This window comes from Triticum dicoccoides, chromosome 6B (genome assembly GCF_002162155.2).
Source record: "Triticum dicoccoides isolate Atlit2015 ecotype Zavitan chromosome 6B, WEW_v2.0, whole genome shotgun sequence".
NCBI lineage: Eukaryota > Viridiplantae > Streptophyta > Magnoliopsida > Poales > Poaceae > Triticum > Triticum dicoccoides.
This window is the reverse complement of record NC_041391.1, coordinates 139,187,402-139,211,904: the sequence shown is the minus strand read 5'-3', so window position 1 is coordinate 139,211,904 and position 24,503 is coordinate 139,187,402.

Genomic DNA, 24,503 nt, shown 5'->3' with positions numbered 1-24,503 from the left:
AACTCCTTGGCCGAAGTTGAGTCTAGTAATTACAAAACTTTTACTAACATGGTTGTGTGGCTTACGGGCCCACGTCACCATTGGGTGGTATTAGGATCTTTTTATTCCTCGTCTATACTCTAGGACTCTGATCTCTCTTCTATTTGGGTCAAAATGAATTTACTAACTCTAACATTAGGATCTCGCAATCACAACCACCCAGAGGGCCTCTTGTTACAGATGATCGCCTGCTGCACCAAAAGATTCCGAAGATACTCTACATTGTTCTCTCGAGGCTTTGTGCTATCGCTTTTGCGATTCCATTCCATCGATAAACCCCCCCTATTGATAACCACGTGCACTTGCCATTCATACAACCATTCCCCGTTGATCTTGTTATTACAAAATACCCTGTAATACTTTCAGGTATTTCGAGAATCCATTGTGCCTGCTGCGTTGTAGCTCATTTTCCGCATGAATACGTGTATGAATAATTCCTCGCACTTACCGAGGATCTGCTCATCCCAAGTTATTCGTGTGTTTCACAAAATTCTTCGAAATGATATTCGATCTCCCGAAATCCTCAGTAGCCTATTGCTCTTGATCTTCCTTACCTGCTTGCATTTTGGTTAATTCCATATGTCTAGTTATGTACATTTGTATCCTTTGCCATCGTCACTTTGAGCCTTTGATTCAATATGTTTGTGAATGGTCGCAGTCATCAGTCGAAACTAGAATTCGTCCTTTTGGCTCAGACGTCACTCCAGACATGAGCTGGTTCTCGGCAACTCAAACCTTGATTGATTGTTGATCTATGTCTATTCAACTTGTCTTTTGATCAAAGCCTCTACTTCTGATCCCCCAATTTGGAAACCATAATTCCTTTGTATTTAAGATTTGAAATTATCCAGATATATCTATAATTCGATGCCTTTGAATTCATTCTTCCTCTGGTTGAGTACCGATAATCACATTAGATCCTTTGTGGACTGCCAAATCCTTTGTTGGATTATTATCCGATAGTGTCCTTTACATTCTAAATTCTCGTGAGTTTTTTGCTTGGCACATAATGCCTATGGTAAATAGTATCCTCTCTTTTTGTGAACCATGCTCTACTTCTGAGATGGTGTTAAGTAGTCTTAAAGTTGGTCCTAAGATGCCCCAATGGGTTGGACCTATGCCTTCTCTAATCCGTGTGAACCCGAGAGTTTTGACGAATCATACTCTTCTGGTGTTTTGCCAGGTATAGTTTCAACACTACAACTGCATCGAAAGCGAGAAGTGAATGGAAGGTTATGCATTGAAGAAGTGGGAGTCGACCTTGAACTTTGTGTTCATGCCCATGGACCCGATGTGGAACTTATCATGGAAGCTTCTTGTGATAATAATAATACCCTTGCTCTAAATTCATCTAGTATCTATGTTTGCTCCTTTGCAACCATGGTTCTGACCATGATTGTTCCCCTTTTAATCAATTTCTCGGACAAGTTAAAGCACTTGTCTTCTGCAGATCGATGCATCTCCACAACCTCTATTTTGATCTTCCTTCGAGTATTACCCTGTGGTATCTCGAGAAGAACAAAGAACTGTGTTGCTTCCTATGAGTCTTCTTCTAGTATCGCTTCTTACCGATTTCAGATTTCCCGGGTTCTGAGTTATTAGTCACTTGAGAACACCGATAAGTGAATCGATTCCGCACTATGATTCTATAACTCTAAGTAATTTTCATTGCTTACGAGTTTAATAATCCTTCAAGTCATTCCTAGCCTGATCAGCTATATCATTATCGTACTAAATTTTTTAACTGTGCTACCTGGTAATTCTTCCCGGAGCACAATTTCTGACAATGAGCTAAGATTACATCGATCTTCCTTGTCTTATCATTTTTGCCTTGAACAACAAGCTTGATTTTGAGTTTGTGTTGTACCCATGGTTCCAATAACCTTTCGCTTCATCATTCCTTTGACTTGATGTCATCGCCGATCGCTTACATCTTCATGAAATATCTCAACAAATGTGTCATGATCGTCACCAACATTCTGAGCTGTTCTAGGATATCAATCGAATTCATGATGAGAAATACCATCCTTTCCCCCTCGATGAATTGTTCCCGAGCTCGCCAGCCACAAAATCATCTTTTTCTTGCTGAAATTGTATGACTTATTTTATAAGTTGTTTCGATGGAACTTTTGTGTATCCGAAGTCTGACCTTTCCCTGATGACCATGTCAACACTATCCCGAAGCATGTGTGTGGTACTCCAATCATCAACAAGAACATTGGGAGCGCAATCCTAACTGTTCTTGATCAATTATCCAAACACCATTGTATGGGTAAGCCTCATAAATTCCTTGCCCCTTTGTCTAAATGGTTTAATACTTGGAGCCCTATCATGCTCTGCCTTTCCTTGGGAAAGATATACTCTAATACTTGGGTATAAACACCGTTCCTTTCCATTGGTCTGATTATCATAATAATCACATTTTCCTTTCCATTGTTTTGTTTCACCTTTCTTGTAATCTAACTTGTCTAAGCAGAGATAAATCCCTGCTTAAGTAAGCACCTCGATGTACAACTTTGTCAGTAAGACCACGTTACTATTACTGATGACATTCCGGTAACCACCGATGGACGAGAACTTTGCCTATTGGTCCGCCTCGTCACACAAGCAGGAAAATGGTTCTCTTCGTACCACGCCCTTGGTACCAACAATGATGCCAACATAACTGATAGGCTATCCTCTGACCTGCCTTGCTATCCTGACCGTGCAAGATGTCAGCATCCTTCATACTTTTGAACCACATGGTGGGCCCATAACCCATAGTTCCACAGGATCGAAACCTGAATCTCCTATACATCCTTGACTCCGAAGTATCCTTTGCACTTTCCTTCATATGTAATTCATGAGCCACTGTCCTAGAGATGATCTATTCTGGGATCAGATGCAATACTTATTTCGTTGCTCTGAACCCCCCTTCACACTCTACTTCAGGCATCAAACGATTTCTTACCCGTTTGAAACTTTCGTAACCCCCTATAATGCTCTCAAGGTGTTTCATGTAATCAACTCGAGAGACACTTTATGCTTCTTCCCCTGAGTTAATAGGCTGATACTCAATCTTGTTAAAACCTGTCCTTATAGAATTTCCCCTCTCATCCTTTCGTATGTACGGTGAAGATCCTGAAGGGAGGACGATGACTTCCTCATCATGCCCTGATGCAGCGAAATGAAGGCATCAACGAAACGGATCAACTTCTTCGAGAAGGGCAACCAAGACCATGAAGACTCGTTAGAATTTCATAACCAGAACTTCCCTCCTTACTCCACCTCTTAAATCTCGGGAGGAGATTTCTTGTAGTGGAGGAGATTTGTAACACCCCGAGGATCATGCTACAGCAAACTCCTCTAACTAATGATGCTATGTCATCATGTTTTGCTAAGCCAAATTGCCTCTTGATAAAAACAAAGTCAATTTAAAATTCAAATAAAAAGTCAAATTCTTATTTCTTCAAACCGCCAAATAAAAATGTTCCTTAGATTTCCAATATTCATTACCTAATTGTCATGATGAAACCAACCTCATTTGGTTTCCCAAAATGCCCCTGGTTTTAAAATAGTGACCCCGGAACACTTTTCCAGCCTTTTTAAATGTCAGCAAAATTAAGGTGGACTCCAAACCGCCACAAACTTTTTGTACCAACTCAGTATATTGCAAAGTATTTAATGTGGCTAGTGGCACATTTTACAAAAATTAGTTGGTGCGCTAAATAATCCAAGTCAGCAGCTCAATTAGAAAAAAAAGGAGAAAATGGGTTGAAGCTTACCTGGCCTGCGGCCCAAGACGGCCCAGCCCAGCCTTCCCCCGGTCATGTTCCCCTCCCCCTGTTCAATCGACCGAGGGCGTGCCCCCGCGCATCGTCGCCAGACCAGCACGTCGTCCCGCGCGTCGCCAACGCAGCGAGGGGATAATGCCGACGCCTCGGCCCCCAGATATTTTTCCCCGCCCGCTCGCTCTCTCTTTCTCTCTCACCCATATGTGCTTGCGCTCTCTCTATCTCGCTTCCCACCTCAATCGAGCGCCACTGTCACCATGGATGTGCCTTAGCCGCGACTAGAGCCCACCCCGCGCCTCGCCAGCACGTCCACGAGACGCGCCGTCGACCTCTACCTCGAATACGCCTCGCCATTGAGCTTGGGGATGACCGCACGGTCGGGATCGAGCTCGTCCCCGTCTTCTCTGTCGCCGGTGACCGCCATCGTCTCCGGCCACCTCTGCACTCCTAAGCTGCCGTAGGATTTTCGTAGCCGCTGGGTAAGCTCCTCCCTCGAATCCTCCTTTTCCCCTTCGGTTTGAGCAGCGTAGGGTGTCGTCACCATCGTGCCCGAACCCCCACGTATGCGTACATGCGTGTAGCTGTTGCTCTGCTTTGTTGCGTTGCTGCTGCTCGCACTTGCTGCTGCTCTTCACACTGCTGCCGCTTGTGCTGCATCGCTGGCTGCTGCCGCCTACGCTCGCTCACCCTCGCCCCCTCGCTCGCTTCCGCCGCCACGCCTGCAGCCACGACGCCCGACCGAGCTGCTCGCGACCCGCGCCCGGCCTTCGTGTACAGCCGCCCCGGCGCCTGCCTCCACCACTGCTCCAGCCGCGCCCCTACGCCTTGCCGCAAGCGCCACCCCGCTCGCCTGTCACGCTCGCGTCGCCCTCCGCTGGCCTCGCCTCCGCCCCGCCTGCCGCCTGCTGCTGCGTATGGCCGCGCCCCAGCCCCGCGTCCGGCCGCAGCTGCCCATGCTCCTCTGCAGCCCGCACCTCGCGCCGGCCTCGCCCACTGCCCCGCTCTACTCTACTGCTGCTCTTCTGCCACCTCCGCCGGCCGAGCCTGCCCCTTCCTCGCGGCCCCGTGTGCCGTGCTTCCCCCTCGGCCAGCACCAGGGCCGCCGGCGCCATACTCTACGAGTACGTGCGTCTGGGCGCCTCGACAGAGGCTGATATGGGCCACTGCCACAGGGTGGACCTAATTAGTTTAGCCCACCCCCCCCCTAATTAAGCTATTTACTTTTAGTCAAGAATCTGTTAAATGACTATGGCAATTGGGACCCGCGTGCACTGTTCACTTTTGACTAGTCAAAATATTGACTAGGTCAACCCAGCCCCTGACCCCACACATCTTACACATGCACACATTGTTGGGTACACTCCTGTGTACCCATAGCAATTTGTCTGTTTATTATTTCGAATTAAAGTAATTGCAGAAATTTCAAAATATTATTAAAACTTTAATAATTCATTTATAACAAACCGTAGCTCGGATCGAAAAACTTTATACATGAAAGTTGCTCAGAAAATTGAGACAAATCCGAATACGCGACCCGTTCATCTGTCACATGCTCCTAGCATGCTAAACATGGAACCGTCCCCTCTCTTTCAACTATCCGGAAAATGTCAGACATCGGGAAAACCCCTCCGGATGTTTTCCCTCTCCGTCTGGAACGTCTAGCACTGCGTTAGTTCACCCCTAACACCGCGTATTTCCATGTTATGCTTTATGATGATTTGTTTGCTTTATATTTATTGTTTCTTCCCCCTCTTCTCTCTGGTAGACCCCGAGACTGATGCTGCCCTTGTGATCGACTATGTCGATGACGACCCTTCTTCCCTTTCAGTGGAGCTTCCAGGAAAGCCCCCCTTTGATCATCCCGATATCGCCCATTCTATTCTCTCATGCTTGCATTAGATTTTGCTACTATAATTGATTGCTCCTATTTTGATGCATAGCCTGCTTTTGTAACCTGCTTATTGTTACCTACCTGCTTATCCTAAACTGCTTAGTATAGGTTGGTTAGTGATCCATAAGTGACCCCCACCTTGTCCTTGTTGCCCCTGCTTCATCATCAACGACTCGATCAACATGATCGACGACCAGAGCCCGACACCTCACATCGCATCACGCCCCTTTTGTTGCTCGACTCTGCAGAGTTACCATCGAGTGCCGAGGGTGGAACCTCATACATCACTCCTGATGAGATCTCTATAGTGTAGCTATTCGGTCGTGGTTATCGAGGGTGATTTCCTCCTTAACCACTTCTGATACGACTCTGTCATGCAACCCCTCAAGTGTGAACCTCAAGGGTGGTTCCTCTTATGTTCACCTTGATGATTACATCGAGTGGAATCCACCGAGGGTGGTTCCTCAGGGTTCCCCTTAGTGTTAGACACACGGTTACTATGGTTACTATGACTTTACACTGAACCATGTTACTGAAGACGGGTCGTCCCTGAGGGGTACATGCGCGAGCTTAGTTGCGAGTGATGTGGAGTCGGGTTGACCTGGAAGGTGCCCGCGAGATAATTACGAGGCATGGCCGGGCATTCTTAGCCCTTGCCGCAAGTCCTCAAGACGGGGCGACTGGGTCACATCTTTCGTGAGTCTCTGCTTGTTACCGCGCGTTCCTAATCCACTATGATTTGGATATTTGATCTGAGGGGCCTTTGGCCTGATAGCACTAACCATCACGTGGGCATAGTATGGGCGTTCTGCGTCATATGCATTAGCCGAAGCTTAATACACGTCAGCAACTGAGAGGCGCGCATCGGGTTGGACTGGTAAGCACCTGCCTTTTTAAGGAGGTAGCTAGGTCTGCTCATCGGTCGCCCACGCAACGTGCAGGAGTTCCAGGGGCGATGGCTCAAGACCCCTGGGGGCATAGGTTTAGTCCGGCGTGCTGACCTCTCTGTTAAGCCTAGGTTGGGTTGCGGCGTATTGTTTGGCCGAGGCCGGGCATGACCCAGGAAAGTGTGTCCGGCCAGAGTTAATCTAGCGTGGTGGGAAGTTGGTGCACCCCTGCAGGGAACAAAACATCTATCGATAGCCTGTCCTACGGTTACGGACACTCGGAGTTGTATCTTGATGGATACAACTAGAACTGGATGCTGAGGTATGAAATAGATATGTGGCTCCAGGAGTCGAGAAAGGATCCAAAAGCTTTGACAACAACATAAATATGACTTATGTTATACTACTCTACTCCCTCCTCTTTCTGCAAGACCGTGGTTTCCAGAAGATGCTAGTCTTCGATAGGACTAGCTTCTCCCCCTCTTATTCTGGCATTCTACAGTTAGTCCATAGATACTACCCCTTTCATTGACAACGATGCATATGTAGTATAGATCCTTGCTTGCAAGTACTTTGGATGAGTACTCACGGTTGCTTTGCTCCTCCCCCCTTTTCCATTCTTCTTGGATGAAGCAACCAGATGATAGAGTCCAAGAGCCAGATGTCACCACCGATGATTACTACTACACCGAGGGTGCCTACTACTACGTGGAGACCGCCGACGACCAGGAGTAGTTAGGAGGCCCCCAGGCAGGAGGCCTTGCATTTTCAATCGATGTTGCTTTTGTGCTAGTCTTCTTAAGGAAAACTTGTTTAACTTATGCCTGTACTCAGATATTGTTACTTCCACTGACTCTTGTGTATTCGAGCTTATGTATTCGAGCCCTCGAGGCCCCTGGCTTGTAATATAAAGCTTGTATTATTTTGTTTCTGTCTAGAATTGTGGTGTGATATCTTCCCGTTAGTCCCTGATCTTGGTCGTACACATTTGCGTGCATGATTAGTGTACAATCAAATCGGGGGCGTCACATTAATCTTCCAAATACGATAGTGATTAACAGAGTTCTCTAGTCACTATCACCAAGCTACTATAACTTCATGATGAACTATAATATGCAAGGGATGACGAAAAAGATTCTCGAGCTCTTCGCGATGCTAAAATCTGCGAAGGTAGAAATCAAGAAAAGAGCATCAAGTGTTGATGGTTAACAAGACCATTAGTTTCAAGAAAAAAGGAAAATGGAAAGAAAGGGAACTTCAAGAAGAATGGAAAGCTGGACCACAACTGGACCTAAGCCTGAAACTAAGTGCTTCTACTGCAAAGGAAATGGTCACTGGAAGCGGAACTACCCCAAATATTTGGCAGATAAGAAGGGTGGCAAAGTGAACAAAGGTATATTTGATATACATGTTATTGATGTCTACCTTACTGGTGCTCGTAGTAGCCCCTGGGTATTTGATACATGTTCGGTTGCTAAGATTAGTAACTCCAAACAGGAGTTGTAGAATAAATGGAGATTAGTTGAGGGTGAAGTGACGATGTGTGTTGGAAGTGATTCCAGATTGATATGATCATCATCACACACTCCCTATACTTCCGGGATTAATGTTGCACCTAAATAAATATTTTTTGGTGTTTTGCGTTGAGCATGAATAAGATAGGATCGTGTTTATTGCAATACGATTACTCATTTAAGACAGAGAATAATTGTTATTCTGTTTACATGAATAAAACCTTCTATGGTCATACACCCAATGCTAATGGTTTATTGAATCTCGATCGTAGTGATACACATATTCATAATATTGATACCAAAATATGCAAAGTTGATAATGATAGTGCAATATACTTGTGGCACTGCCGTTTAGGTCATATTGGTGTAAAGCGCATGAAGAAACTCCATGTTGATGAGCTTTTGGAATCACTTAATTATGAATCATTTGATACTTGCAACCATGCCTCATGGGCAAGATGACTAAAACTCTGTTCTCCGGAACAGTGGAGCGAGCTAATGACTTATTGGAAATAATACATACCGATGTATGCGGTCCGATGAGTGTTGAGGCTCGCGGCGAGTATCATTATTTTCTGACCTTCACAGTTAATTTGAGCAGATATGGGTATATCTACTTAATGAAACACAAGTCTAAAACATTTGAAAAGTTCAAAGAAGTTTAGCGTGAAGTGGAGAATCATCATAACAAGAAAATAAATTTTCTATGATCTGATCGTGGAGGCAAATATTTGAGTTCCGAGTTTGGCCTTCATGGGTTGAGTTCTTGAGGAGCAGTGCTAGCACGACATGAAGCACCTACGATGATGGTAGTGACTATAAAGGGGGAAACATAAGCTTTACAAGTATAGTGGTGATGCCATGGCGGATCTGAAGGTGCAAACCGGACAAAGGCTACTTCGCAACCAATGTTTGCTTTCGACTAGCCACTACGATTTGGTACACACAAGTACAGTAAACAAGTTAGATCTATTTTCTGGGTGAGATCAACAACTTAAGCAGATATGAAAGAGTACCACCTCTCTTGCGACGCCGTGTATGCCCCTGCTGATATGTTGAGGGTGCTGCAGGTGCGATGGCTGTTGGCGGCACAGAAGAAGACTTTAGACGGCAGGCGGCCAGGTCGGGGGATAAGTCATGTTGCCGTGGACGAGGCGGTCGTAGGAGCGGCAACATCAAGGTGGACGACAACGCCGATGAAGCGAGAGGACACGATGAAAGGATCCTGGTCCGGCGCCGTGGATGAGAGACGTCCATCTCTTGCAGTGGACGACAGGGTAGGGGTAGAGGCTCCGACAAGGTGGAGGATGGGGTGGCGGACGGAGGAGGCTGGCCGTGGTGGGGAGGTTGTTGTGGCGCCGATAGTGTACAAATGAGGAAATGGAGGGGGATGGGGGATCTCAAACTTTGGGACGCGCTTGTCTGAAATATGGGAAAGTTACAAACTTATCCCCCGTTTAAAATTTTGGACATCACGCCGGTTGGGGATAGGACGGTAATCTTGCATCTCCCAAATATTTGCTGGTAGCGATTTCGGGCGAGGAGAGGGCGTTTTGCCACCCACGGTTGGCGCCCATGGTGTATGAACGAGGCTGACAGGTAGGACGGTAGTGTCACGTCTGAGGGAAGTTACACATCTGTCCCTATTAAAAATATTTGCCTACATCGATTTCGGACGACGAGAGTTTGTTTTGCCGCCCACCGTGTATGAATGGGGAAATGGAGGGAGAGACACATGTCTTTCGGACGAGCTTCAACCAAATGTGTTTTGCCGAACACGTTTGGCACCAACTGTGTCTGAATGGGCTCAGAGGCGGTCGTGTCATGTCTGATTGAAGTTACTAGTCTATCCCTATCAACAGCAGTGTAAATCCGGTCGATTAGGATGTCAGGTGTTAAGGGTAGACAGTAATTTCCATCTCGCAAACACTTGCTTTGGGCAGCCCACAAATGATAGTGGGTGTTTAGCCGCTTCGTTCAAAAACTTGGGAGAATTAGCATTCACGTTTACCCTGGGCCGTGACAACTAAATTCAAATCCAATTTGTGTCCGATTACGAATATCCATAGATAATTCTATGTTTTGTTATTTATTTCTTCAAAAAAATGACAAAGATTTATTCCACCTTTATATATGATTACGATTTAGAAATGCTGTGATCTTTGAATTTAGTAGATTGGATACTCTTTGAGTCAAACAGTTATTTCATCCAATATAATATGCTCACACAAAAAATAGTTCACCTTATGTCAATCATACAAGTACTGTGGATTACCTCGCCTAAACAAATCGGATCATTACAACACATGGACACCATAGGGGTTCTGACAACATAATCCATTCAGAGACATGACACAACATGGAAGTACAATAATCTAATGACAATTTCAATTGGTATCTAAAAAGAACTGGGATTACCCTGGGCTTCAGATAGCAGAAACAATAGGACCTCCTCCGTCTTCAAATGCAACATTCTTAATTCCTCCAATTCTTGGGTTGCTTGCATAATGCGTGCAACTAATTGCATAATTTCCTGCCTCAAGATCAAGATTACCTCATTCATGGCAGCCACACCATCTCTTTCCGCCTCTAGAGAGCCTCAAGAACTATAATATCTGTGCTCGGACTGCTCCCCGGCGGTGTTGCCTTTGAACTGCTACCATCTGGTAACATGGATGGTGCACTGCTTCCACAAATAGATTATGGGGTTGTACATTGTGTCCTAGTGTGAACGACATCCTGAAAGGTTTCTGCTGGACATAAGTAAGAGATAGTTATCACATGATCCAGGCAGTAAGCTTACATGGTAAACGACATACGAATTATTGCCGAGCATGACAAGCTATATTTAAATGGTTCGAAGCAACATCAGCCGAAAAGAAATTAAAATGATAAGATGAAACTAGGGATGTAAGTGGCAAATAAATGACATCCACCACAACTTTGACCTCACAACAACAAACAAGCCGTCAGAGAAGAGCCGGCTACGCCCCAACCATAGCCATGTCTCCGATGTTGCTCCCCTCATCATCGTTGCTAAAAAAAAGTCTCGACGCCAACACCGACGTGTTCCACTGACCCCGCTCGCCAATACCCAGCTCCAAAGAAAAAGCCCCCATGGGAGGGGGATATGAAACCAAGGCGCCGCTATCATCTGACAAATCCAAGCAAAACTTGGGGCTAATATTGGAGATATTCCCCATGACGTGACCCGACACTAGTGTGACCTGATTTTCAAGTTCACAGGCTTGAAGAGTCACACTGCTTCTAAGGACGCCCGCTCCCTGAAGAAGAAGCCTGCCGCTGCCACAGGCTTTTCCCGGCGGCGCACCACGACAGCGGTGAGGGGGGAAGACGGTGGAGGAGGCGGTTGTCTATGGTGGCTAGGTTCATTGCTGTGTGGAGCGACATGGGCCCTGATGTGTGCTTCTTAATGGCATATGTGCAAAATATAATAACAGAGTGAGTGTATGACCACAACCCATTCGTTCCTTTATTTAAGGTGTATTTGTTTTTTTAAAGTCAAACGATTGCATGTTTGATCATGTTTTTTAAAAAATATATCAATATCCATAACATAAAATTTATATAAGTATGTAATAGAAATAAATTGTCATTTTCCTAAATGATTAAAATTAAGTTTTCCTGCATTTCGTTTGGCGGAAATTATTTTGGCCCTTGGCGCGCTCCTATTATATTTCCCCGTATATATTCTCTCTCACCTACGCCGCCATCTCCCCACTTGTCTCCTTTTTCAACCTCCAAATCCATCTAATGGGACCCCTCCCTGGCCGGTGATGTGCATCGCCGCCACACAGGAGCGGCGATCGATCCGTTTGGTGGCGGACTGAGGGAGACTCGGTGGGCGGCGAGCGACTGGATGCGGTGGAGGTTGGGGGACAGTCAGACAGAGACCAGCCGACGGTTGCCTCGGGGGCGGCGGCGGCGGCGATTGGGCGGCAGATCGGAGGAAGCATATGTTGCGACGAACAACTTCGTCTTCAACCTATAGGTGGAATATGCAGAGCAAGCACGGAAGTGCATCTGTGCCGCCTAGGGTAGCCACCCCAGATTCGTCGTTCCCTTGTCCATTGTGATGTGATCGCTCAAGCTATGGTACGGTAAATATTCAAATTCTTCTAGTATCTCATACTTATGTAGTAAATTGATTTCTTGCTTAATCGCTGTAAATTTTAGTTGTTCAACTCTGCAAACTGCAGGAGCTCTGCTCCGTGGTAGCCTGGTTGGAGTCACATCAATAGAAAAATCTTTTGAACATTGGGCGTACATACAGTTTGCATGTTCGCTCGGTTTGATTGCTTCTCGGTTCGGTTGTGTGTTGTTTACAGATCATGGGGAGAGATGAAAAACTACCAGCCTGGATGACGCTCATCGTGTCTGGTGTACAACCTGCTGCGTGGCAATGACGGCCTTGCGGGGCGGCCGTGTTGGGGTCGGGCGCCGGCGACCACCTTTCGCTCCGCTCCTTGTCACCGTTTTGCCATCCGTCCTCGCGCGCGGCCCTCGCAACAAAACTCTAGACATCGGGCGGGGATTGGTGACCATCGGCATTGTTGCCTTGGAGCTACCAGCGCACATTCCACCTCTGACGTTTCATGCCCGAGTGCTATTTGTTGGAATCACTCCACTTGATCTCAAGTGATACGATCATACAGTCTGTCTAGCCGCCTCCCTTGTCTGTTTGTAGTTGCTGCTTTCTGGCAAGTAGTACAAATTGGTCTAGCTACAGCCCACAGCCGTACCTGCCCCCCTGCATTCAAACAAATGGAATTATGATTCAAAGTTAGTAGAAAACTGATAACATGTTGAGAATTTTCACACCACACAACCAAGTAAAATCCGATAGATAGGGGACATGAAAATAGCGCATCCATGTTTTGTTTGCATCTGTGTATTCAACAATCACATAGCATATTATGTTTCACCCGGAAAATAATAATAATAAAAAGATCACATAACATATTTTACTTGAATACCTTAGTGAATTAGAGAATAGAAAAATAATGTATCTTTTGTTATGAGCATGATTGCATGAATAGTACATCTAGTTCAGCAAAAAGAAAAAAAGGATCGGGAGAAAATATTTGATAGTTGGAAACCATCAGTTACAATATTCAAATTTGCTAATTATTTGCTTAATGAAATGCTCACTGTATATATTCAGAAGTATAACAGAGTTATATAGGTGTTACTCTGCTGATTTGGCTCTGCTTCTCCTGTTTGCAAAGAGGATTTTCCTCTTTCTGCTATCTGGCAGTTCTTATCTAATAATGGCTATCATTTGCCATTGATAATATTATCTTGTAGTTTAATTCTGCCTATAGCACGAGATTTGGTTTCATTCACCGTCCATTATTTAGCTACTTCAACGTCCTATTAGCCTTGTTATTTCTAAGGAGAAACATATAAATGTCTAATGATGTTGCCATTCCTAACACTAAAAAATGGTCATGTGTTTCATGCCCAACAGGTGTTACCTTTGATAAAGCATGCAAATCATTTACCATCTTTTTGTCCATTTCAGGGCAGCTTGTGGCAGAGACTGAACCACCAACGGGAGCAGGGCTGGGTGGTCCGGAAGTTCGGGTCCAGGACGTGCAGGCCGTGCGGTCGGAGACTCAAGTGGATGGCGACAAGGAGGGTCAGGTGGGACCGGAGGGACAGGGTGCAGGCCAGGTGGGTCGTGACAGCGAGGTCCAGTTGGGACCGACTGCATAGGAGTCTACAACGGGCCTTGGCGCACGGGATCTCAGTGGGACCTCAGCTGCTCGAACCCCGAGTACGCCCACCCAGCCAGGCACAGTTGAGCAGAGCCAATTGGCTGGAATTAAATATGCCACGGGAACATGTCAGGGCAATTTTAGTTTTAGTTTTTCCCCTGTCCTAGGGTTTCGAGTTCCTCCGGCGGCGCCCCCGCTGAGAGTTATCCATCCACGACGGCACGGCTGCCGTTCGATCGCACATCCCCTCCCACTTCACCTCTCCCGTCTGGTTCTGTCCAAGGGGGTTGTGAGGCTGCGGGGGTCCTGTTTCTCCTTTGAGAGAGAGTTAGGTTGTGGAGTTGGGTCAGGGTGGCATCTCAAGTTGGAGCAGGAGGATCAAGGCAACGTACTGAACCAATCGAGGATTTGTTGGGACGATTGGAGTTACAGGAGGAGGAGGAGGAGTAGTTCGTATGGGAAGAAGAGTTCCAGGAAGAGCAGATCGAGGCGAAGTGGTTGGCAATCGCAAAGGTACATACAGAGAAGGGGTTCAGCCCGTCAGCCTTTTATGCCGACATGAGAGCTGCATGGAACCCGGCTAGGGAACCACGCTGGCGCAAGATTGAAGATAATCTTTTTACAGTCCAATTCGGTTGTCTAGGTGATTGGAATACTGCCATGAATATGGGCCCCTGGCTATTCCGCGATCAAGGCCTCCTAATCGCGGAGTATGATGGATTTATGAATCCAAAATCCGTTATTCTAGACAAGATAACGGTATGGGCTAGAATTCTGAAGCTACCAGATAACTATTTGATCCCGGCGGCCATCAGAGGGATGTGTAGGAAGATGGGCAAAGTAACTGAAATACAAACTACACTACCAGCTGGTTTTGCAGGGGAATTTGTCCGAGTTAGAGTGGAGCTCAACGTGGCAAAGAAACTGATCAGATTCATGGGTATCACGAAGAGCGAGATCACTGATTACTACCAAGTGCAATATGAGAAACTTCCTATCTTCTGTGGGAAGTGTGGCATGATGGGACATTGGTACCAGGAGTGTGGTACAGGAGAACATGATGTGTTGAAACTAGAATGGGGTGATTTCATGCTTGTGGATGGTGGAAGAGGCCGTGGTAGGGGCCGTGGTGCTGGCAGGGGCTATGGACGTGGAAGAGGAGCATCAACCCAAGAGGCTAACCCTTTTGGTTCAGGGCGAGGAAGAGGACAAGAACATTTTGGTACTGGAAGAGGAATGATGAACAGCTGACGACACACCGCTTTATATAAAAAGGATGGGATGCAAGACATGGAGACAGATCAAGAAGCTCAAAATTACCAGAACTCTAGTCAAGATGCTAGAAATAATGTGTTGGGAAAACGAACAGCGGCAGATTCACAAACAGTACCCACTGTTATTGGAGCAGAATTGGCAATTATACCTGCAGCTCCAGCAAAGCTTTCGGTTGTGGCCAATTTAGTAGACCGGATTGAGGGTGGAGATATACCAGAGTTCCAAGTGACAAGTGAGGGAACTCCTCAGAAAAATGCCAATAGGAAGAAGCATAAAGGAAAAGATGGTGATGCTGTGGATAGCTCAAGTGGAATACAAACTTCAGAGATATCGGCGTCCTCCCAAGAGGGGGATACGGACGCAATGAAACTGCTAGCATGGAATTGCCGGGGACTCGGGAATGCCCCGGCAGTTCGAGCTTTGCTGGATGTTCAGCGAAGATGTTTCCCCGATGTGATGTTCTTGTCGGAGACTCACCTCGACAATTATCCGGCTGAATGCTTGCGTAGGAGATTGAAGATGGATCATAAATTGGTCTGTCCTAGTAGTGGAAGTAGAGGAGGTTTGGTTTTGTTTTGGAATAATAATATTAAGATTCAAAAATTAGCTCTTGATCCTATGTTTATTGATGTAAAAATTGAGGAAAGAAATAATGTGTTTTGGCGTTTGACTGGTATGTATGGGGAGTTCCGTTGGGAAAACAAACACCTGACCTGGAGTCGCATTCGACAGCTCCATTAGAATCTGAGCATTCCATGGCTCCTTATTGGAGACCTCAATGAAATTCAATTTCTCCATGAAAATGAGGGTGGCAACCCTCGACCGATTCAATATATGCAAGCCTTCCAAGACTGTATAGATGAGTGTGAACTGCACGACCTTGGCTATGTGGGTGATCGATTCACTTGGTTTCGAGGGAGAATTAGAGAGCGCTTGGATAGGGGGCTAATCAATGACTCCTGGGCGTCATTATTCCCCCAAGCAGCTCTTGAGAACTTAGAATATAACCACTCTGATCATCGCCCTCTCTTGGTGAATACATAGTACTATTGTAATAATGTCAATTCTGCAGGAACCACACACCCGATGAGATTTGAAGCAAGATGGTTGAAAGAGAAAAATTTCAGTAATATTGTGATGGATGCATGGACTGCAGCTGGAGTGGAACATGGTATGGCATCACTCTCCCAGAAATTATATATGATGCATGCCACCTTCCATGACTGGGACCAAAGAGTACTGAACAAACCAAAAAAACATTTGCGCAAAGCTCAGAGAGAATTAGAGAGAGTAATGGCCGGCCCACTGAATGATGAAAATGAAGTAAAAAGGAAAGAAATTGCAGAGTTAATTGAATACCTATTGGAATTGTAAGAAATTCAGGTTATGCAATGATCAAGGGTCACATGGCTGACTAGTGGTGACCGGAACACTGGGTTTTTTCAAGCTTTTGCATCAGCCCAAAGGAAGAAAAATTTTGTTAAAAAACTCAGAGATGAAGGGGGAAACTGGATGGAAGGTATACCTAATTTGAGCTCACATATTCATCAATACATCTCTCATTTATTTTCTTTAGAGGTGCAGCATACAGACCCCAGTATCCTACAGAAAGTACAACGAAAAGTAACCCTGCAGATGAATGATTTTCTACTGGCCCCTTACTCGTCTGATGATGTGAGGAGGGCCATGTTTAGCATCGGTGACCTCAAGGCTCCAGGTCCGGATGGCCTTCACGCCATACTTTTCCAAAAATATTGGCACATTTTGGGTGATGATATTACACAGGAAGTCCTACTAGCTATTAATTCAAGGAAGATCCCTTCTGAATGGAATGAGACAATGATTGTTATGATCCCGAAGATTGACACTCCGGAGCTGGTAACTCAATTTCGGCCAATTAGTCTTTGCAATGTTTTATATAAAATTGTGTCCAAGATGTTAGCTCTCCGTCTGAAAAGTATTCTTCCTGAAATTATTTCACCAACTCAGAGTGCCTTTGTCCCGGGGAGGATGATCACTGACAACATTTTAATAGCTTATGAATGTATTCATAAGATCAAGAATAAAAGAGCTGGCCAAAGAGGTTTATGTGCAGTAAAATTGGACATGCATAAAGCTTATGACAGGGTGGAGTGGTCTTTTCTTCGTGATATGATGGCTGCCTTGGGGTTTCATGACCACTTTATTGAGATGATGATATCCTGTGTAAGCTCGGTCAGTTACAAAGTGAGGTTTAACTCACATGACACCGATTCTTTTATCCCTACGAGGGGTATCAGACAGGGGGATCCCCTCTCCCCATATTTATTCCTATTGTGTGCAGAAGGACTTTCTAGTCTATTGCAGTTTGAAGAAGAAGCTGGTGGCATTGAGGGAGTTAGAGTGTGCAGAAATGCACCATCAGTATCACACCTTTTATTTGCTGATGATTCTATGATTCTCATGAAAGCAGATGTTTTAAATGCAGCTTCCTTACAGCATGTTCTAGATACATACTGTCAGAGTTCGGGACAATTGGTGAGTCTATCAAAATCTAGTGTATTTTTTAGTCCAAATACCCCTGTGGTCACAAAGACTGAGATCTGCCAACAGTTGAAGATCGACACTGAAGCTCTGTTTGATAAATATCTTGACCTGCGTGCAATGGTGGGAGCAGATAGGAGTGACTGTTTTAGACACTTTTGTTAAAGAATTAAAGAAAGGTTGAAAGGATGGATGGAGAAACAACTATCTACTGGTGGCAAGGAAATACTTATTAAATCTGTCGCCCAAGCAATCCCTGTTTTTGCCATGTCAGTATTCAGTTTACCAAAGGGCATCTGCAAGGAGATCACAGACTTGATAGCCCAATTCTGGTGGGGCGATGACGAGGATCATAAAAGAATGCATTGGTACACTTGGTGGAAACTATGCTACCCGAAAAATGAAGGAGGGATGGGTTTTAGAGACCTCTATTCTTTCAATTTGGCTATGCTCTCGAAACAATGCTGGCGTCTCATTACCAACCCAGAATCCCTACACTACTAGGGAAAAGCCTAGCAGCAGCGCGGGTTTTGGCCCTCTCAGTAGCGCGTGTACCGGCGCTACTAATAAGGCGCTACAGCTAACGTATAGCAGTAGCGCTTGTTGACCCACGCTACTGCTACTGATGAATAGCTGTAGCGCTCTTTGGAAAACGACGCTACTGATATTATCTGCAGTGCTTTTCAGCAGGAAGCGCTACTGGTAAGTCGGCGCTACTGCTAAATTTCCCCCCTCGCTACTACTAGTTTTATTAGTTTTTTTCCTGCATATTAGTTTTTTATTTGTTTTGTATTTGAATAGGCTTTATACAATAATCTTTAGCATATCATCCACATACAAATGTAATCATAGCATATACATACAATTAGTCTCACCAAATCATGTCATCATCATAATCATCATCCAACACAAAGTGGTCTCTCGTCATCAATCTCGAAAATAGCGATACAAGTCTCGTTTACTTGCAAATACATCGTCATCCATCTAAACAATGATATACGCGAGAATAGCTATCACTTTGAGTACATGAGTTCGTATCCCTCTCTCGCATTAGCGTGAACCTAAACTAAGTACTGCGTGTCGCTCGGAAACCGAAAACCAGTACACCTGGGCCTGACACTCCGGCCACTTGTCGTATATATACTCCTGGCGTAGCACTTCTTCGCCATCTATGATCTATGCACCCGCATCGTCACATGAGTCGATGATATGCAACATATATAGTTGAGCAACAGAAAGAGACAGACTTGGCAAAAATAGAAACAACATATCATAAGCATAAATAACAAAGTTCATCGTACCCAAAATGACCTAACTAGAGTGATTTTCGCTAGTCGAGGAGGAGGACGGTTTAATTACATCACAAATAAAGTTTCACCGTGCATAACTCAAAGTTTTGTCATAAAAGAAAGTATGGACTAAACGGACACATTGTCATATATCGACAATCACTCCATCATGTCGTGCCATCCATCCATGTCAGGGAGATAGTCATCGAGCTTAGTGAAAGGCTTCATGTCGAGACGCTGAGAGGCTATCCATGTTCGGACGTCTTCCCGCGACATTTGTCCTTCTGCATGGAACATCCCTGTTTTTCCGACGACCTCATTCATGATGATTTGGGCAAGTTCGCGCTGGATGTTATAGAACTCAGCTCGAAGTCGATGATCCTCGATATCTCCTATGTCCTTTGCCCATTGCAGAATATGGGCATCGCCAGATCTAGGTGCCATGTGAAGGTTCTGGTGATCCTGTCTGTACTCCAGCATGTGGTGTAGGACATAGAATCCATCATTAAGAGAATCGTTCGGTTGCTGGATGCAGCAGAAGTCGGTCTTATGGCTGAAGGCGGCCCTGCCGCCCCTTCTCTTCTTGTCCCTAACCTCTCCACCCCTTGCTTGGTAGTAAAACATAGCACTGTCGAGAACATCTTTGATGTGGGTGTAATCCTTTTTGTGAATGTTCTTCGACGAGTCCAAGTAAAGAGCGTGGGAGAATCGAGGGTAGAGGATGATGAGGACGGCGTGCCCGCCGCTGCGCAAAATAAGTACACCTCAAATTAATTAGCCTCCACCGTGCAAATGAATTATTGAAATCGAAGGAAGGATAGCAGCGTGGATGACTTACACGGGATGATAAGGCACGAGAATCGCCTCCTTGTCCTTATTGGTGAGCATGAAACTGACGATGTAATCCCTCGCGTATTCACGATGCTGTGCACAGACTCCCAAGAAGCCCTCGTGCATGTAGTACGGGTCAGCGACACAGATAAAACGTATCTGCTCAACCCCAATGATGTAGTTCATGTGCAAGGCATAAAGGCGGACAAACGTAAAATCCAGCTTCTTCACGTGAAACATGTCAAATATGTAATCGAATCGGAGGAAGAACTTATCCGCGGGGAAGCCATCGACGTACGACATTTGCCGCGGAACGTTAACCACGTAGAGTGGGTATCCTGGATCTTTCGAGGCGATGAGGCCTTTCTCTGCCCGCAGCACACCGTCATCAAGTCTCCTTAGATCGCCGAATCTGGCCCGTAGCGCCATTTCAGGTAGGATTGGTCGACCGGGGATATGCCATTTATCATCATCGGGGATATCTACACGGTCCTGAAGCCGAGGCTGCTGAGGCGGCTGGATCATAGAATCAACTTTTTTGCCTTTCCTCGCTCTCTTCCTAGGCTTCTTTACCACCGGATGGTCGTCAATAATACGTTGAGACGGTAATTCAGGCACCGACTCATGATGCTCAAACCCTGAGGAGGCGCCAATATAGACATACTGTTCAGCGCCATCGTCATCCTCATCCTCATCCATGGCGACGTCATCAGCGACTAATGGAGCCACCTGCTTACCCCGTCCGCTATCACCCAACCTGACACCCGACGCTAATTGGGTAGGTGGGGTGTTGATGTTCATACCTTGCTGAGGCTGCGTGCTCGTGGGTGTGCTCCGGCCGCCTCCAAACGAAGCAGACTCTTTGGCCACAACAGGACCCACCCATTGCAACAATCACCAAGCCGCCGCGGGGTCTCGTTGTCATCCCCCACTAGTATTAGAGGAGGCAAATTCTCGTGGCCCGGTTTGACACTGGCCACGGAAACCTTGAAGACGTTCGGGGGGATCGACCGGCTGTGGAACAATGGTTCCTTCGGCTTCATTATCGTCCCCTTCCTCACGTCCACCTTCTGTTCGCCGATGGTGTACAATATGGTGCACGAGGTTTCGTCGGCCTGCAAAGAAAAGTCTGCGACGTGAGACATCCGAAAGGCAACGAAAACGGGAGATTATACATTTATATTGAAGGGGGCCGGTGTGGCAGATACCGTGAGGGCGTCGAGCTCAGCCAAAGAGGAGGCACCACCGAGCACCTCCGGTGCGGGAGCCAGTGTGGGAGCCGGTGCGGGAGCCGGTGCGGGAGCAGGTGCGGCCAAGAAGTCAGCAAGGGGAAAGTCCTCTGCATTTTTTTCTGGATTTTGCCTTGTCCAAGTGTAAACGCCCGTCACCAAGGAAGTAGATATATCTGCAATCGCCTGTTTTGCGGCAGCTACCGCTGTTGCGACTGTCTGAGATGATTTCTTCTCAACCGCAATCTCAACCTTCTTGTCGATGCTTTCTTCAGTTAACCTCCGTCTTTCCTTTTTCTCCTCCGTGGTCTCACGGTAGTACTTCTTCCACGTGGCGCCGTCTCCGACACCGTGCACGCGTCCATACGACGGTCGAGTATCCACCGGTTGTTGTTTCAATATGTTCTACGCCCGGTTGAATGGAGTGTCCCACTTGGGCCTCGCCAATGCCTCAGACGGCGAGTCGCTTTTGGCTGCAATCCGGTGCTGCTCTCTCTGCAAAAGGCACAAGGATCGTTTACAAATATGACTAACGTGTGCAGTCGAATTGATCAGAAACTAAAATTACCAGCAGTCTCATGAACTCCGTAATGACCGGTGTTGTCTCGTAAACCTTCTTCACTGGGTCCCAATGGTGCCGGGCCCTCAGGACGTCACGCTCCTGCGGGACGGTGAAATCCGCCAAGGGGTCTGGGATGCCCAGACTCGCGGCTTCCGCGTCCTCCTTGGCCCATTTGGACCTCTTTCCGCCGTAACCACGGCTTCCGAGGTGGTGGGTCTCAATGTTCCTCTTTTGAAGCCCCTTCATGTACTTAGACTTTTCTTTGGCAGCTTCGGCCTCGCAAGCCTCCTTGAATATTTGAAACTGCTCTTCCGTGATTGTCGGACTATCCTTTACAATCTCGGAGTAGGGTTCCCAGTCGTTGATCTTTGCTTTCACTCGATTTTTCCAGGCGGCCAACGCGTTGCTAAACTTGGTCATGGCGTGTTTGTTTATCTTCTTCATTGCCGGGTCCTTCTCTGGATCTTCATAATCCTTCTCATTCCGGCCCGGGAACAAGAATATCTGGTGAAACTTCTTTAGGAGGGAGCTCCTCATATTTATCTTCTTTAGATTCTCATCGTTGATGGTGGCGGTTGTCCGTATGATGCAGCCTATTTGATTGCCGTAGCACGCGCGCGCTTCCTCGGGCGCCTTTGGCTCAAAATTGCCGTCGTCCACCTCCATGACCACCAGTCTAGTAGTCCTGAGTTTGATAGGAACCCGTTGCCTCTTTGCTTTCGGTTCTACACCGGCTCCGCTCCCCGAGGCAGCACCGATCTCAGCGCCGGTCTCGATGCCGGTCTGAATCTCAGCGCCGGTCTCAGTCTCAGCACCGGTCTGCGTGTCGGTCTCAGCACCGGTCTGCGTGTCGGTCTCAGTCCCCGATGCCACCGGTGGGCCCAACAACAACATCTGTTGATCGTTGGTAAGGCTAAAAAATTCGTCTACCGCCCGGTAGACGTCGTCGCAATCACCAGAACCCTGTCCTTCATCGTTGCTAGCCATGTTTCCTATGATTAAATCTAGTCAATTAATTCTAGACCTAATAAAATGAATAATGACATAAAAAAGGACTATTGTTTTGCAGGAATGTTGACTCCTTCCTGGTACGGCAAATCCCGGGCACTCGATATGTCCTAGTTTGTAGCACAAGTCATGTCGAAATTCGCGGGAAATTTCGGCATGACCTTTGCTAAAAAGTGGACAAATCGAGAACCTGAAATTTGCTGGAACAGAAATGAATCAACATTCCGGCAACACATAGGCCACTCAGCATCATTCCCTGGAAACAACAAAGCCACTTGGGCACAATCGAACAATTTCAATGAAAAGATATAACATGACCACTTCAATGAAAAATAAAATTTGCCTAAATTCTTTTCCTTGAAAAATAGTGGTCTTTTCAAAAATCAAAAACCTTTGCCAATCTACTTAACCTAGCTCGTTAATCCAACAAACCTAATTAACCTACCTATTTAACCTAGTTAGTTAATCTAGTTTACCTAGATAATTAACCCTAATTAAAGTAGTTAACGCAGCTAGTTCTCTGTCAAAGCCTAAAATAAATTTTTGCACTAATTAACCTAGATAATTAACCTAATTAAACTAGTTAACCTGACTAGTTCTCTGTCAAAGCCCTAACTAAGTTTTTGCACTAACCTAGATAATTAACCTAATTAAACTAGTTAACCTAACTACTTCTCTGTCAAAGCCCTAACTAAATTTTTGCCCTAACCTAGATAATTAACCTAATTAAACTGGCTAACCTATATGCATGAGAGAGAGGAGGGGTGGGGGCTTACAGATGATGGCTCCGGTGGTGGCGACGGAGGTAGTGGTGGCGAAGGAGGCAGGGGCGTCTCCGGTGATGGCGAGGGAGGCAGGGGCGTCTCCGATGACGGCGAGGAAGGTGGCGTCGACGGCGGCTCCGGTGGCGTTGACAAGGCCGCGCGGTTCCGTGGCGTTGGGGGCGGCTCCGGTGTCGTCGACGGCGCACGGCCCTGGTGGCGTCGACGTCGGCGGCAAAGTGGGACGACGGTGAATCGGGGAGACGGCGGCGCGCGGGTTGGGTTGAGGGATTTGAGGGAGAAGTGGCCGGGGGGAAACGGTTTTTTGGTTAAGTCAAACTTAGCGGTAGCGCGTTTCGCAAAACGCACTATCGCTAAGATAGCTATAGCAGTTTCTGCAAAACGCGCTGCTGCTATAGCTATGTAAATTTCTCCCTTTTTTAATTTCCTTTTCTGTTTCTATAGCGGGGGTCTAGGACACGCGCTGCAGCTACATTAGCTATAGCGCCTCTTACAAACACACGCTGCTGCTATGCCTTCCTCCGATTTTTCGCTTTTTCGTTTATTTTGCTTTACATTTTATTTTTTCCTTTCTCCTTTTTCTATTTCTTTCATTTTCATTTACTTTTCTATTTGTTTTTTATCTTATTTTATTTCCGTTAGTAGTAGCGCTCTTCCCTGGAAACGCGCTGCTAATTATGCCCTAGCGGTAGCGCGTTTCATCTAAGCCCGCTACTGCTATGCGTAGCCTATCATTCTGCCAATGGGAATATTAGTAGTAGCGCTTCCGCGACTACCAGCGCTACTGCTAAGTTTGTATCTGTAGCGCGGTTTCTCTTAAATCGCTACTGCTATATAGCACTAGCGCGCTTTTTTGACCCGCGCTGTTGCTAAATTTCTGTGTATAAGGTTTTCCCTAGTAGTGCTATGTGCCCGAGTGTTGAAAGCAAAATACTTCCCTAATGGAAGTTTACTTCAAGCAACTTTGAAAAGTGGGGCATCTTTCACCTGGCAGAGCATAATGAAGGGATTGGAAACATTTAAATTGGGATATATGTGGCGTATTGGAACTGGTGAGAATGTGAAAATTTGAAGTGATCCTTGGGTATCTTCAAGCCCTAATAGGATGGTAATCTCCAATAGAGGACAGTCCATCCTCACGACAGTGAGCGATCTCATC